Source organism: Anas platyrhynchos, chromosome 1, assembly GCF_047663525.1.
Source record: "Anas platyrhynchos isolate ZD024472 breed Pekin duck chromosome 1, IASCAAS_PekinDuck_T2T, whole genome shotgun sequence".
Lineage (NCBI taxonomy): Eukaryota > Metazoa > Chordata > Aves > Anseriformes > Anatidae > Anas > Anas platyrhynchos.
The window spans coordinates 45,754,956-45,770,178 of NC_092587.1; the positions used below are offsets into that span (position 1 = coordinate 45,754,956).

The window sequence follows — 15,223 nt, forward strand, 5'->3', positions numbered from 1 at the left end:
AAATATTTATAGTGAGGTGCAGTTTCATCTGCACAAGAATAAGTAACATCCATTTTAAAGTAGGCTAACCTACAGCACTGTGTATGTGAGCATTCATATTTCGGAAACTTTTGCAGTATGATTACTCTCCTGTTATACAATCTGGAACATAAATTGGCAGCATTAGGAAGAGCTTTTCATTCATTGGCATAATGGTTCAACGTGTTATGGAAATAACTTAGATTCATTTATATTCAAGGGCTTTGGAAGGACTTCTATGCAGAATGGTGCTCAAATGCAAATTTCCAACATATCCAAATTCACTTGACATATTTTTCTCTTAAAATGAATTATCAAATACTAGGATAATGTTACAGAAAAAATCCATGTTTTTAACAAACAGCAGTCATTTTATTATGGAGTGTCCTATTAATGTCCATGGTAATGTCCTATTACCATGAAAATATCAGATATTTCCTGTATTTATTTTGTGTATACCCAAGAATATGTGTGTTTGGTTTTACATTTTTTTTTTTATTTAAAACTTTTTTTTTATTTATTTAAAACTTTTTGTGGTGAAGCAGTGCATACAAACTGCTCCATACTTAAGTCTGAGAGTAGCCTGTTAGTAGCTAACTTCTGAAAATAATCTGAAATCCAAATGGTTATGTGAACCATCCTGAGAGCTGCTGCATCTGATGAGGCTGTGGGGAAGAATTCAGCATCCACAGAAGTCGTAATAGGTTGCTTTGCTGATAGATGAGGAGCTGCTCATTCACATGTCCTCAGAAATGTCTTATTATTGCTGTTATCTGATGCCCAGAAAAGGACAGTGACTATCTCCAAAGTCACTCAGATCAACAGATCCAGACCATGTGAAAATTAAGTGTAATGTTAATCCCCTGTTCTACCCCTATGTTTCACTGTTATCAGGAAGCAGTGGAGCCCAGGCATCCCAGCTGTCAGTCTATATTGATGAAAAGCCACACTTCATCCATTCAGAAAGCTTAGGAGACATTAACTGCTGGAATCCTCTCTGTTTGTTCAAGTCAGAGACCACAGGAAAAAAAAAAAAAAGAAAAAAAAAAGATGAATAAATAAAGCTGCCCAGAGAGAAGGATAGGGCCTTCATATGCTTCACTGGGAATCTTTCAAGAACTATTGACACACACAAATGAAGATATTTTCTTTCCATAATAACAAGCTTCTGTTCACCCAGAATGTCAGGAACTAAAACTATCATAGGATACAAAAACATTTGATGATGGGCTGAGGATTTACTATGCCACTAACTGTAGTGCATTCATCCATCATGGCCCCAGTCCATAGGCTAAATTATCCAAATTGGCCTCTTTGCTCATTTCCCTTTGATATTTCTGAGAGGTTACTAGATATCATTGCTTATATATATTCAGAGATGGCTCCAGTGTTTCTCTGATGTTAATTAACTAATGGAGTTCTATTTAAAATGGATGGATGGTAAATGGAGCTCTATTTAAAGGAATGAAAATGTGAAGTTGGGGAGCTCCTTCAATCAAGTGACCAGAGAGATGAGTTAGGCTCTGAAAAGGAGAGTAAGGCTCTGAAAATCCCACTGAGGAAGAGCTGATTCATGGCCAGGACAGGAGTTTTAGTTTTAGTTTTTATTCCTGCACGCTGAAGCATTTTCAATGCAAGTCTAAAATAAACCTTTAAACTAAAGTTTAAAATACCACTGAAGAGTTTAAGAAAGTTTCTGTGAATATAAGAGTCAGATTCAATTCCAGAGTCTGAGATGCCACCACTACAGCTCAAACAATAACGTCCCTTAGGCATTAGGTGTGTCTTATAATCACAGAGTCATAGAATATCCCAAACTGAAAGGGACCCATAAAGATCATTGAGTCCAACTCCTGTCTTGGTTATACCCTTTAGGAAACAGAGAGACATGGGTATCACTTTGAAGAATTGCTTTTTGAGGGCTTGAGAGCCTACCCAGAAACCTCCAAAACATAATTTTCTGGGGATCAGGGAAGGACTAAGACTCCCAGGAAGCCAAGCATACCTTCTTTACCCCATCAGTACAGAAGCCATGTGTAGAGACACCAAGTTGTCATCTCTTGTTTATTCTTGTTTTGCTTGTGCTGTCCAGGCTAAATGTCACTCATCCTTTGGGATCTACAAACTGGAAGATTTAATTGCCATAGGTTGAATGTGCATCTGCTGAGGAGGCAGCCTTTCTGCCCTCTTTTGCACAGTGAGCAGCAGAAGTGTCGAGAAGGTGAGGAAGGGAATGCCCTTTTCTCCCTGAAGAGGACTGGTGGACTGAATCCCATGCACATCCCCTCAGGTCTGTCCCGCTCTCCTTCACTTCCCATGATTAGTACCTGATCCCTCTCTACACAGCTGCCTTGCGGCTCCCTACAAGCTCCCCTGCTGCCTGCTTATGCAGGATGTAAGGCATTACACACTTTCCACAGTTTCTCAGGGGACCCTTCTAACCACAAGCGGTTTATAGTTGAATGTATATTTGCAAATTGATAATTTTGCATCATATTGCAAGAAGCTGCTTAGCCCTGGGCAGTGAGGTATTAGGAATGACATTAATTCCCCCCACAGACTCCTGAGCAGAAACTACAAAGGCTGGAAGTACAGCAGAGAGGTGGTGTTGGTGGCCTCGGGGGGAGCTCCCGACAGCCCAGCACTGCAGAGCAGGACTCGGTGTCCTGGGGCATGATGGACGAACTGCTGCAGCTGACTCGGAGACACTGCCTTTCTTCCCATTCACTGCCTACCAGGAGAGTTTGACCTCTGGGGCTGGAGCCTCTGCCAAGGATGCAGGTAACCATGCTACAATCTTACAGCTTTAGTCTCAGCAGGATAGTTCAGCATACCACATATGCCATGCACAACTTTCAGCATCAGTAGGAAAGCCCAGTTACAGGACAGCTGTCCTGTAACCTCATGAAGCTGCAAGTGGGGACATGGGCAACATATCTTTGTGAGCTATCGAGCTGTACATTGCTTTCCCATGGCAGCTCTCATGCCTCAGGGCTGCAGTGCTACTCTCCCCTTGGATAGGAGAATACAGAAAGAAAGGGTTAGTTTAATCAGGGAAGCAACTAGGAGGGTGTGAAAGATGTCAGAGAGGGAAACTAGGAAGGAAAATGTAGTTCAATCTCAGGAAGTCACGTTTGTATTGAACAGTGCTGGAGCTGACTGGGAATAGAAGAAATTGAATAGTTAATGCATTAATGCCAGTTGGATAGTTTTGTGCAAAAGAAATTGGAAATTCTTACTGATGAAAGGATGTCTGTTGTAACTGCCATTGCAGGGAGTTAACAGGGTGATTCACCTGAATGAAATCTTTGAATCTCAGGTTGCAGTTCTCATAGGGAGGGCTGAGGGGGAGAGATGGCACCCTGCATTATCCTACCCCCTCTGAAGTGATCAGTGGCTGGAGGAGTGTGAAAATATGCTAACTACAAGCTCCAGAAAGGTTGTTGGGGACTGAGGGGGAATAAAGAGATGATGTCTGCTTCAAAACACTGAATCAAAACAGAAAGTAGGATGAATTACTCATAAAGTGTCTGTCTGTATTGTAAATTGAAAACTGCGTTATTATGAGCAACTAAAGTTTGGAAGATCTGCAGCTGGTAGTAAAACAGTCGGAGTTTTAGTGATTTAAAAGTGTTTTTTATTTTTTTTTATTTTTATTTTTTCTCTGTGGAAAAGGAGATTGCACTTGACAGCTATGTGTTTGGAGCCTCATTCCAACAGATAACAATAGATTAATTCCAGGACTATAAATCGTTGATTGCCTGGGGCTTATATGGTTTGGTTACATTCATTATGAACAAACAAAGGACAGTCCTAACTAGTAATCTTTATATTTGGAGTTTCACAGAATTGAATTTCTCATCATTAAGGAATATTAAGAGAATCTGACTGGAGGGAGGATGCAAGTCAGAAAATATGCTTGAAAATCAGGAACTGTTTAAGAAGTTTGCTAGATGGGCAAAAAGCCATGGCCTAGAGTCAAGAACAAGGATGACGCTGGCAGAATGCTCATGATGGTTGAAGGAGGGAGCCCGTGACAACAGGTTTCTTAAGCACAACAGGCTATAAAGGGGCAGTGAACTGTTGCATGGAGACAACCACAGCATATGGCTTCTAGCACAGCACATAGACATCCTTGGATATTGGCACTTTTTCTACAGCCTTTCAGGCCTTTTGGAATGATCTGGTGCAGAAGTCTATTCACTAAGAGGATGACCCTGGCTGAATGACAAAGGTAACCTATGCAGCAGCAGTAGCTCAGGGCTGGCCTCATAAAGTTAGCAATTGCCTTCAGCTTGGCATCCAAATTCAAAAATATCTTCTTTGGTGTCCCTGGTGAAACTACTCTTTCCTCTTTGTGAATGATGAGCCTGTGTTTGAAACATAAAACTATTTTAACAGGAAAAGAACATTAATTTAGGAAAATAAAAACAAAAACAAACACCAAAACAACAGAAGCAAATCAATGGCTCAGCTGTACAAATAACAGGTGAAACATCTGCCTACACAGTAACCTCCAGTAGTTTATTTTCCTGTTCTTATAGCTGCCTGACTGACCAAAAAATGACTGCACTTTCACATGCTGCTTTCCTCCCACACTTTGCTTTTTGATGCCCCACTCTCAGCCCAGAATCATTAGCTGACAAAGTACAGCATAGGGACTCAGGCAGGTTTATCCCCAGCCCTAAGGAGAATTGATACTCATGTTTCTGTGACAGGGCTCCTATGCCACTTGTCCCTGCATGACCCTGTGCCAGTCTGGTCCAGTCCTGTGCACCAGCTGCTGCCTGAGGCCATGGGGATTGCAATGCCCAGCAGGAAGGGCAGAAAAGGGGGAGGCAGCTCAGTTCTTCATAGCAGTGCTGCCTTCTGCAGCTTCACCACCCCATCAGCCCTGCATGCTTCCAGCTCAGCTTCAGAGGTGGAAGAACTGCTCAGGACTCAATGCGATCAGGTTACTAGGCTGTATGTGGGAGCCACAGTTTCTCAGTTGTCTCCACTCAATCTATTTGTAAAGAACCTGTTTATTTAAAAAATAAAAAACGACTCGGGTGTTACACTAAATGACCCTGAAGGTCACTTCCTGAAGTCTCTTCCAACCTTAACCATTCTGTGATGTGGTGAAAATTCCCTCCTGGTCATGCAAACATGCCAACCAAGTTACTTATTAAACCACCTTTTGGAGTCAAGTTTATGAAGATCATATCGCTCACTTGGATCAGTGTGGGACTTGTCATAGCTAGCAGATAAAAATCTGTTCATTACCACAGACTGAATCCAAGTACTTCCCACCACAAAAAAAGCCCAAAAGAGCCAAGAAACCTTGTGGGAGTATGTCAAAGCTCTCCTGTTTGAGAGGATGAAGGAATCGTTTGTGAGGAACCAGGCATCCAGCTTCAGTGAGGCCACGTTCTGGTTTGGAGTGCTCCCAGCCTCGAGGGGCGGCCTGCTTGGTGCAGCACCTTGGTAAGGACAAAGAAATTGAAGCAAAAACCCATATATCAGGCACTCCATGCCCTGTAACATGACAGGCCTTCTGTCCGGAGAAGCCAGTGCAAGACGTTTCACTTTGTATCAGCTTGCACTTGTGCTGGCTTCTCTCATGCGGTTACTGCCAGGTTGGGCTCAAACTCCCTGACCTGTCTGTATTTATTGCAATTTCAGCTGTGTCTGTGCTAGAACCAGACCTCACTCTAAATTCCAGCTGAGGGTTTGATCTAGCATTTAACATAACAGGATGGTTGGGTGAAAACCTGGAGGTCTGGTTTATATCAGGTTCATTATATTCATGAATAATTCCACTTATAAATACCCCTTTCTTAAAGAGTTAAAGGGGAAGCTGTTCTCCACGGAGAGATGTTTCTGAGAGATGTATCAAATCCAGAATTCAGAAACTCTGTGAGTGTGTACATTGATGTGAAGATTTTTTATTTATTTATTTATTTGAGGAGAGGTGAAAATTTCAGCAATTTCTATTAGAATTCGTTTCAGATGTGTTTGCTTACTTTTTATTGTCTGTGTTTGAATATGATATATATTAGCTAGCAAGAGTGATAGGTGAAACAAATGACATTTTGAATGATTACAAGAGAATTCTCATCAGAAGTAATTTTGGAATTAAAAAAGCATTAGAATTGGCATTGGAAAACTCTTGCTATAAGAATGTCATATAATCATGGAACAGAAAGCTATCATCTGATACATGTTATCAATCAATATTAAACAACACAGCTCAACAAATAATGTTGAATACTGCTGTAAATTTCTCTTAACAAACTATAAATCAAGAATATATGCTTAAATTATATGTCAAATAAATTCCAGCAATGAATTACATTGAGGTGAAAAAAACTTCTATATTATTTGCCAACAATTCACAAAACAAGTGGTAAAGTGATAGTCATTGTGAGAAATAAACCCTCTTCTAATTTTTTGTAAATAGTTTTGCAATTGCAATTATATTTTCTGAAATGTTATCATTTTTTTTGTAGCTAAGTAATTTTGATTCAATGAGATTCAAGCTAAAATCTCTATTCTTTTAAAAATGATTGCTGTGTGTGTGGAAATGTTTCAGAGCTCAGATAATTGTCCCACTGAATGCACATTGCATGAATATTAACCTAACAATATATACTGATGGTCATGTGGGTCTGGAAATTATTACCTTCTCAAATACAAAAAATGGAAAATAAAAATGTCATCCAGCATTTACCAAAGCTGGGAAAACCATGAAAATGGACATGACATTGACAGTCTTTCAAAGTGCTATAGGATGTACTTCTGGTGCCAGAAGGGATGTTTGGGGAATGCAGCACAAGCATTATGTTCCCTTACTCCTAGTCACCTTGTAGCATCTGCAACATCCATGTTAGACTCCCTGCACAGCACATGTAAAGAAGTGCTTGCCTTGAGATGGTTTCCAAGGAATTTCTCTGCTGTAAGAAGATGAAGATGGGCAACAGCAAATGCTGACAAATAGTGCACCTGCCTCTGTTGGACTTGAGTGTTCAGAAAGGCTTTTCCTTTCTGGAGATAAGGTGTTGAGTCTCCCCCCTCATTCTCTAAGTCTGAAGAGGAGGGCTCTTAGTTAGGGGGGCTCATTGACAGGGCTTTAAACTAGATTTGAAGGGGGAAAGGGATGAAAACAGGCTTGACAGAGACAAGACTTGTGGTGGCATGATAGTTGTTAAGGGACAGTGTGCTAGCAAGGTCCATTGGTCTGCTGCCCCTGTTGAGGTAGGGGATTGAGAGCCATACAGCTGCGAAGGCACAAGGCACATTGACAGGGTAGAAATCACAGAAGTGCCCAGGAATGGTTATGTAGGAATTAGGGCTTCTCCCTGTAAAAAGGTGGCAGGATCACTAGCACAATTGAAAGGCACCTACACCAATGCACTCAGCATGGGCCACAAACTGGAGCACCTGGAAGCCATTTTGCAGCAGGAGGAGTACGACACAGCTGCTACCACTGAAACATGGTGGGATGGCTCATATGAATGAAACACTGCAATCGATGGCTAGAAACTCCTCAGAAGGAATAGGCTAGGAAGGAAGACCGTGGGGCAGCCCTCTATGTTAGGAAGTGCTTTAATCCCTAAACACAAGAGTTGGGAGTGGGGTGGTGTAGCAGAATTACCTCCGTGGGCTTCCAGAGGGCAGTTTAGGAGATTGGTTGGCAGAGTCCCTTAGGAGGCAGTCCTGAAAGGCAAAGGAGTCTAGGAAGGCTGGACACTCTTCAAGAAGGAAATGCTAAAGGCACAGGAGCAGGTTCTGAAATATGCTGAAAAATGAGCTGGCATAAAAGACCAGCCTGGCTGAACAGAGCTGTGGCTAGAGCTCAGGAAGAAAAAGAGCGTTTATGACCTTTGGAAGAAGGGACAAGCCACTCAGAACAACTACAAAATGTTGTGAGGTTGTGCGAGGACAAAATTAGAAGGGCAAAAGCCCGATTTGAGCTCAATCTGTCTATTGCTGTTAAAGATAATAAAAAAACATTTTTATAAATACATAAACAAGAAGAGGAGGACTAAGGAGAATCTCCATTCTTTATTGGATGTGGGAGGAAACATGGTGACAAGAGATGTGGTAACGGCTGAGGTAAATGTAAAGGTAATGCCTCCTTTGCCTTAATTTTTAGCAGCAAGACCAGTTGTTCTCCAGGCATTTAGCCTCCTGAGATGGTAGATAGAGGCAGGAGAGCAGAATGAAGCCTTCACAATCCTGGAAGAAATGGTTAGCAACCTGCTACTCCACTTAGATATATACAAATCTATGGGATCCACCTGAAGGTACTGAGGGAGTTGGCAGAATTGCTCGCCGAGTCAGTTTCCATCATTTACCAGCAGTAGTGGCTATCAGGGGAGGTCCCAGCTGACTGGTGGCTAGCAAATGTGATGCCCATCTACTAGAAGGGCCAGAAGGAGGATCCAGGAAACTACAGGACTGTCAGTCTGACCTTGGTGCTGGGGAAGCTCATGGAGCAGTTTATCTTCAGTATCATCATGCAGCACTTACCAGGTGATCAGGCCCAGTCAGCAGAGGTTTATCAGAGGCAGGTCCTACTTGACAAGTCTGGTCTCTTTCTATGACAAAGTGATGCACTAAGTAGATGAGGGAAAGACTGTGGATGTTGTCCACCTAGACTTCAGTAAGGCTTTTGACACCCTTTCCCACAACACTCTCCTAAAGAAACTGGCTGCTTGGGCAGGTGTACACTTCATTGGATTAAAAACTGTCTGGTTGTCCAGGCCCAAAGAGTCATGGTGAATGGAGTTAAATCCATCTGGATGACAGTCACAACTGGTGTCCCCCAGGGCTTAGTACTGGGGCCAGTTCTCTTCAGTATCTTTAGGAATGATCTGGATGAGGGGATCAAGTAAGTATGCAGTATGACACCAAGTTAGGAATGAGTGTTGATTCTGCCTCAGGGCAGGAGGGCTTGGCAAAGGGATCTGGTTAGGCTGGGGACTAGACTGACTGTATGAGGTTCAACAAGTTCAAGTGCCAGGTCCTGCGCTTGGGGCACAACAACCCCATGCAATGCTACAGGCTGAGGGAAGAGTGACTAGAAAGCTGCCTGGCAGAAAGGGACCTAGGGGTATTGGTTGATAGCCAGTTCTGAATATAAGCCAGCAGTGTGTTCAGGTGGCCAAGAAGGCCAGCAGCATTCTGGCTTGTATCAGAAATAGGGTGGCCAGCAGGACTGGGAAAGTGTTTGTTCCTCTGTACTTCTGAGTTGGAAGGGACCCTTAAGGATCATCAATTCCAACTCTTGACACCACACAGGTCTACCCAAAAGTTCAGACCATGTGACTAAGTGCACAGTCCAATCTCTTCTTAAATTCAGACAGGCTCGGTGCAGTGACCACTTCCCTGGGGAGCCTGTTCCAGTGTGCAACCACCCTCTCTGTGAAGAACCCCCTCCTGATGTCAAGCCTAAATTTCCCCTGCCTCAGCTTAACCCCGTTCCCGCGGGTCCTGTCACTGGTGTTAATGGAGAAAAGGTCTCCTGCCTCTCGACACCCCCTTACTGTGTTCTGTTTTGGATCCCTCACTACAAGAATGGCATTGGAAGGGCAACAAAGCTGGTGAAGCATCACCTAGAGAACATGTCTTACAAGGAGTGGCTTAGGGAGCCAGGGCTGTTTAGCTTGGAGAAGAGAAGGCTCAGGGAAGACATTTCTGTACTTTACAAAGGAAGTTGTAGCAAGGCGGGGATTGAGCTCTTCCCCCAAGCACCAAGTGATAAGATGAGGGGAAATGGCCTCAAGTTGTGCCAGGACAGGTTTAGGTTGGATATTAGGAGAAATTTATTTACTGAAAGGGTTATGTAGCATTGGAACAGGCAGCATCAAGTGCCCCCTTCCCATCTCTCATTTCTAAGAAGAGTTTGATTATTCTGTGCAAGAGAACTTGCCCAGGAGACAGGCCAATGAGCCTGTGGTTAGGGCAGCTGACAGTGCAATTGGTCTAATCCCTTTGGGTATAGGGGACTGACTGCACCATCCCAGCTGAATCCCTGAAATGGGGTGCTGGTGCTTGTAGAAAAAGCACCTTTGAGAACCCTGCTGCAGCAAGCCTGAAGAAAAGCACAGCCTCTGGTTTAGGGGTCCCAGCTGCACTTCTTGTCTGAGAAGGAGCTGAGCTGTGCACTGGGGCTGTGAGAGAGGCTTCTCTGGAAAGAGACAGAATCAGATACTGGTTGAGTAAAAAGATGAGTGAGAGCTACAGCCCTTAGGTGCTTCCAGAGTAAAGGGAATGGGGCTTACAAAGACCTGAGTTTTGGAAGCAGCATTTTAATGCCTGTGTGGATGTAGCTTCTCTTCTGGAGAAAAAAAAAAAAAGATTTATTGTATTCAAATGTAGGGTTAATTAATGGAAAGGTGATGTTGAATTTATGACCAAAAAGAAAGACAAGAAAGAGTTTGATTGTCAGGAGCCTAATTTATACCTGTCCTACTCCCACTCCTGGCAGAAGTTCCCAGACCTTAGGCAAGATAAGAGAAGTGCAGAGAGAACAGATGAAACTGTTCTTACAGCCACAGAGTGGCTAAAAGAAAAGCTTTGAGAAAAGGGGTAGCTTCCAGTCTAAGCATATAAAGTTTGTTGTACAGTCAAGGCCTTTTAGTTTTATTTCCACAAAAGAAATCTAGAGATCAGCCAGAGATAGCTTCTCCCCCTCTTTTTGCCTGAACTAAATTACTTTAAGGTATACTGATGTTGTTCATGATAACCCTGTTGCAACTACATGCATGCACTTACCATTAATAAATAATATTAATATAATTAATAAATACACAAAGCTCTAAGTCTTTCTTAGCTAAGTTGAACAAATTTTTCACAGAACAAACTTTTGCAAAGGTTTTTATCTTCATGACACTAAAACAGAGCCTTTTAAAAAGTGTTTCAAATCACTAATTTAAAAATGGCTTTGAGATACCATCTATTATTAGATTTTCCTGCAAAAGTGTTTTAATGTGCATACAAATAGTGATGGGATGGACAATTAATATTTGACATAGTAAAAATTCATATTGCAGTTTATGGAAGCTGTGGCCTGCACATTCTGGGAAAAAAATACTGAAGAAATTTTTTCTTCCCTTCCTTTTCTGTGTGGGTGCCCCATATCACTGGCTACAGGAGAGAGAAGGCATCAGGCCTCTACGCAGAGGATGCTAAGAGAAGGGAGTTTGTTTCATATTGCTGCTGCATGGTGGCTGTCCATACTTGTCTGGCGAAAGGAATCCTCTTCACTGCTTCCCGGTCTGGCCCAAGATCTCTCTGCTTGAAGCAAAAGTCAAGTAGGGATTATCTGAGTCAGCATAACCCCCTTGCTATTCCACATACCTGAATTAGGATTTATGTGCCCTTAAATGTAAAGGAGGAGGTAAATCTTAACTCTAGGGTCTTCATAGAATTTGGATATACGCCCAATGGCTTAAATTATATTAAAAATATCAGATAAAATACATCAGATAAACTATAACCATAGGTATATGTTTGTATCAACATGTTTTTCTGTACACACATGTCAAATTCAGAGATTTTAAACACATATGTGGTTAAAATGAGTGTTTTCCATATATTTTAATAAGATTTGTACAAGAAAACATTTGCTGTTAAGACAACACAAGAACACAGTTGCTAGACACTGCCCCTCACTTAGCAAAGATATTATGACAGCTTCATACTCTGAAACAAAATTCTACCAGTTTTAAATGAGCTTTTAAAAAAAGGAATGGAAGCCTTAGCAGCAAACAGGTATTAGCCCCCAAGACAAGGTCTTCAACACTGGCAGCTTTTTATCTTTGCAGCTGAAAGTTACATCATCAAGTGCCAAAGCTGTGTTTGTATGAACATCCTTTTCTCCTTGGCCTTCCCTACACCTGCTAAGAGAAAGAGCAGTAACATTTTCAAGAGGATGGCAGTGTCCCACATGATGTCTGAGTAAACCCAAATGGCACGGGTTATTTTGGGCATGGCAGCTTTCCACTCAAGAGTCATCACTGCAGTCATTCATGGCTCTTCTGTCATTAGACACCATCATTGGGATGGCAGAGACTCCTGCATGACTGCTGGTGGATTAGTGTTACACTTGTTAAACATACAGGTTCCCTGTGTGATTATTCAGATGAGCAATCAGGTGATTCATTTCCTCTTTTAAGCATCTAGACACCGAGCAGAGCACCCAGACTACTGCTATTATTTGTATTTGCAGCTGCGTGTAATGGCCTCACTCATTACTGCCTGTGCAGTACCATTAGTGGGTAGTGTATTACTGACACAAAGACACACTTGCCCTGAGGAGCCTACAGTCAAAAGCAGACACCAGCATAGTGTAGGCAACAAATATTCAAAAAGCACAGGAACGAGGGTTATAACACTGAAAGATTATGAGATATGCTTGTTATGTTCACCTCTTGCTAGTGCCTTGTTTTTTCAGTCTGTGCTGACACCTAACCTGAAAGATCTTGCAAGAGAATCATGTTCTGAATTCATATAACTTCCTGTGATAAGCTGTTGATGTGCTAGTGGTATTTTTAAGACACAGAGGAGATATGTCAGAGAAACAGGAGCCTGATTTCACTGCAGATAGAATATTCTAATCAGCAAGCAGCTTATCAACACACTTACGGGCAGCAAATGCTTCACAAATGCTGGGGAACGCCAGCTGAAAATCCCCATCATTACTGACATAAATTTCTCGATAAGCCTCCTCAACAATATGAGCTATTGTTTATACCGAGAAGCACTGCTGAGGTTCAGTGGAAAGGTGTGCGGAGCTTTTCCCCCCCCCAAACAAATGATGTACTGGATTCATGGGTGAGAAGCAGGCCTGCTGGCATTTGCAGCTCTTATTGTATTCAGTGGTCACAGCAAATGACGCCCTTTCATTTTCCTTTCCTGCACTTCACAGTACAAAAGAAAAACTTAAACCTAAACCAGCTATTTTTATTTTTGATCAAATCTTTCTTTCCCCTCTCCAGATGGTACATGCAGGGGCACGACATTAACCTGACACAAAAATGAGCATCCAGAAGCAAGTGTTCCATTAGCTCAGCTCAGCGTCTGATGTGTTTATTTTCAGAGGATCTGTGAAACAGGCTGACAAGCAGAATCTTTTGCTTCACATATCACTTATAGAGCTCCAGTGAGCAGACACTGTAGGAAACAAGCAATGGAAAAAGATTCAGCAAGACATGGCTGTTTATTTTATTTTTTCTTTTTAGGCACAGATACAGTCAATCAAAACCTCGATTGATGAAACAGGTTCATCAGAGAAAAAATTGAGATAATTGTATCATAACTACAAATTGTTATAAGAGATATTTTATGACACAATTATGTGAATTAGAGACTATTTACTTTAGAATGGTATATCTAGGCAGGAAAAATAAATCACCCTAAAAGAGTTACAGGTCCTCTGAATACAAACGGTGAGCTGTTTTTCAACTTCTTTTTGACTTCTTTGAGATCAGGTAGGATACTTTGATTTGCAGTCACCAAAATGGAGGGCTCAGGTTTCCAGGCTACTCTCATGCACAGCAGACCCAGAAGGTTCACAGAGTGAAATCATATGGCTTTGTCTATGCTAGGGAAAGAAGCCAAACCAGGACACTGGTGTGCTTGTTGGCCCGGGATCATTTATACTGGAAGTTGCTTAGCAAGGTCCCTGACGTGGTTTTGTCCTGTGCCAGTTAGCATCCCCCAGGTTTCGGGCACAGCCCTAGGGTTAGCACAGGTTAACGATCAGCAAAACTGCAGTCCACATGCAGCTCCATGTTCTCCAGAAGTTTATGTGTATGAATGTGAACAGTACTGTGCTAGTGGCCTCAGGGTCAGAGAGCAATCTCTGCTTATTCCTATGGCTGCACTTTCTGATATCAGAGAGAGAAAAGGCAAAAAATGTCTTCAGCACTAAAATCACAAAATCATGGAATGGCTGAGGTTGGAAGGGCTGAAGATCATCTAGTCTAGCCACCCTGCCAAGCAGGATCACCTAGAGCACATTGCACAGGATGGCGTCTAGATGGGTTTTAAATATCTTCAGAGAAGGAGACTTTACAACCTCTCTGGGGATCTTTCCAGTAAATAGTGTTGGTAGCTGTACTTTCTTGTTATTGCGTGGTGACTGTGTAAGAGTGTTCTGCTGTGGTAAAGCATCTCAGCAGGCATGGCTAATTTGGAAATACACGTACAAAGGAGAAATTGGCTTCCTTTGAGCTATTTCCAGAGCTGGACATGCAGAAGGATGTGATGTACAGAAGAATGTACACTTGTTAGATGTGAGCCAGCTAGCACTCGGAGGTAGTGTAGGTGCACCATGGTGCTGCAGCGCACGGGATGAATCTCAGCTGACAAATACCAACAGCATCCCTTTGTGAAGGTTTTGGCTCAGGTCTCTGCTAGCTGGTGGATATTGCCTTTATGGTCTGGTGCCTTCCCCAAGCTTTCTGTGTCAGCCAGGAGGCATCTTTTCTTAGGTGTTTGTATGCAGTAGAGCACTAGGGTGGGAGGGGGTTGACCAAAGGGTTTAGCTATTATAGAAACAAAAGTAATAGATAACGGGAGTCACTAAAAATGAAAATTAACAGCATCAATTAGTGTGAAAGTCTGACTCGCCTGGAGAGACAATTAGTGGCTCCAAACCAGACAAAACTGAGATGTCCTCTGCCACCTCTAACTTCATTAAACCAATGAGGTTTTCCACTGAATGTACTTGGCAAGCACACCACAAATCCTTTCTGAATTCTCTGCTGCTTTCAAAAAGTAGCACCTCTTGGGATCTGAAATCTGCTGACACAGGTGTTATAAAAGAGTTTTTGTAGGATTGACAGCAAATAAAATATTCTGCTACTTATTGCAAGCCTTTTGACGGCATAATTATGGGTATCCTTGCTCCAGGCTTCCTGACTGATTCCCACGTGACAGACATCCTCACAGATTTTATGCATTCAACAAATGCATCGACACTCTCCACAATATTTCAGCATAAATCCAGGAATGGAGCAGGCATCAGATGACTGTCTATTTTGAATCTGTCTCACAGCTTTCGGTGTTGCCGTCTTTTCTGTGTTGCAGAAATTCTCGCTTTTGCCTCTCAGCTTTCTGAAACAGAAATAAAGGGATGTATCACAAACACCAGAAACAAAAGATGAGAACCACGGCTGAATCAGGGTTCTGTATGTGCACATGAAATGCATAT

General features: G+C 42.3%; 1 long non-coding RNA gene across 1 annotated transcript in view; it reads left to right on the forward strand.

The window, feature by feature from the left end:
- The first annotated feature begins 5,236 nt into the window (after window positions 1-5,236).
- Window positions 5,237-15,223, forward strand: part of LOC113842883 (uncharacterized) — a 45,735-nt gene continuing 35,748 nt past the window's right edge. Inside the window, exon 1 of the long non-coding RNA XR_011808491.1 lies at window positions 5,237-5,484. This is a non-coding gene — a long non-coding RNA (uncharacterized lncRNA). The remainder of the gene's footprint in view (window positions 5,485-15,223) is intronic.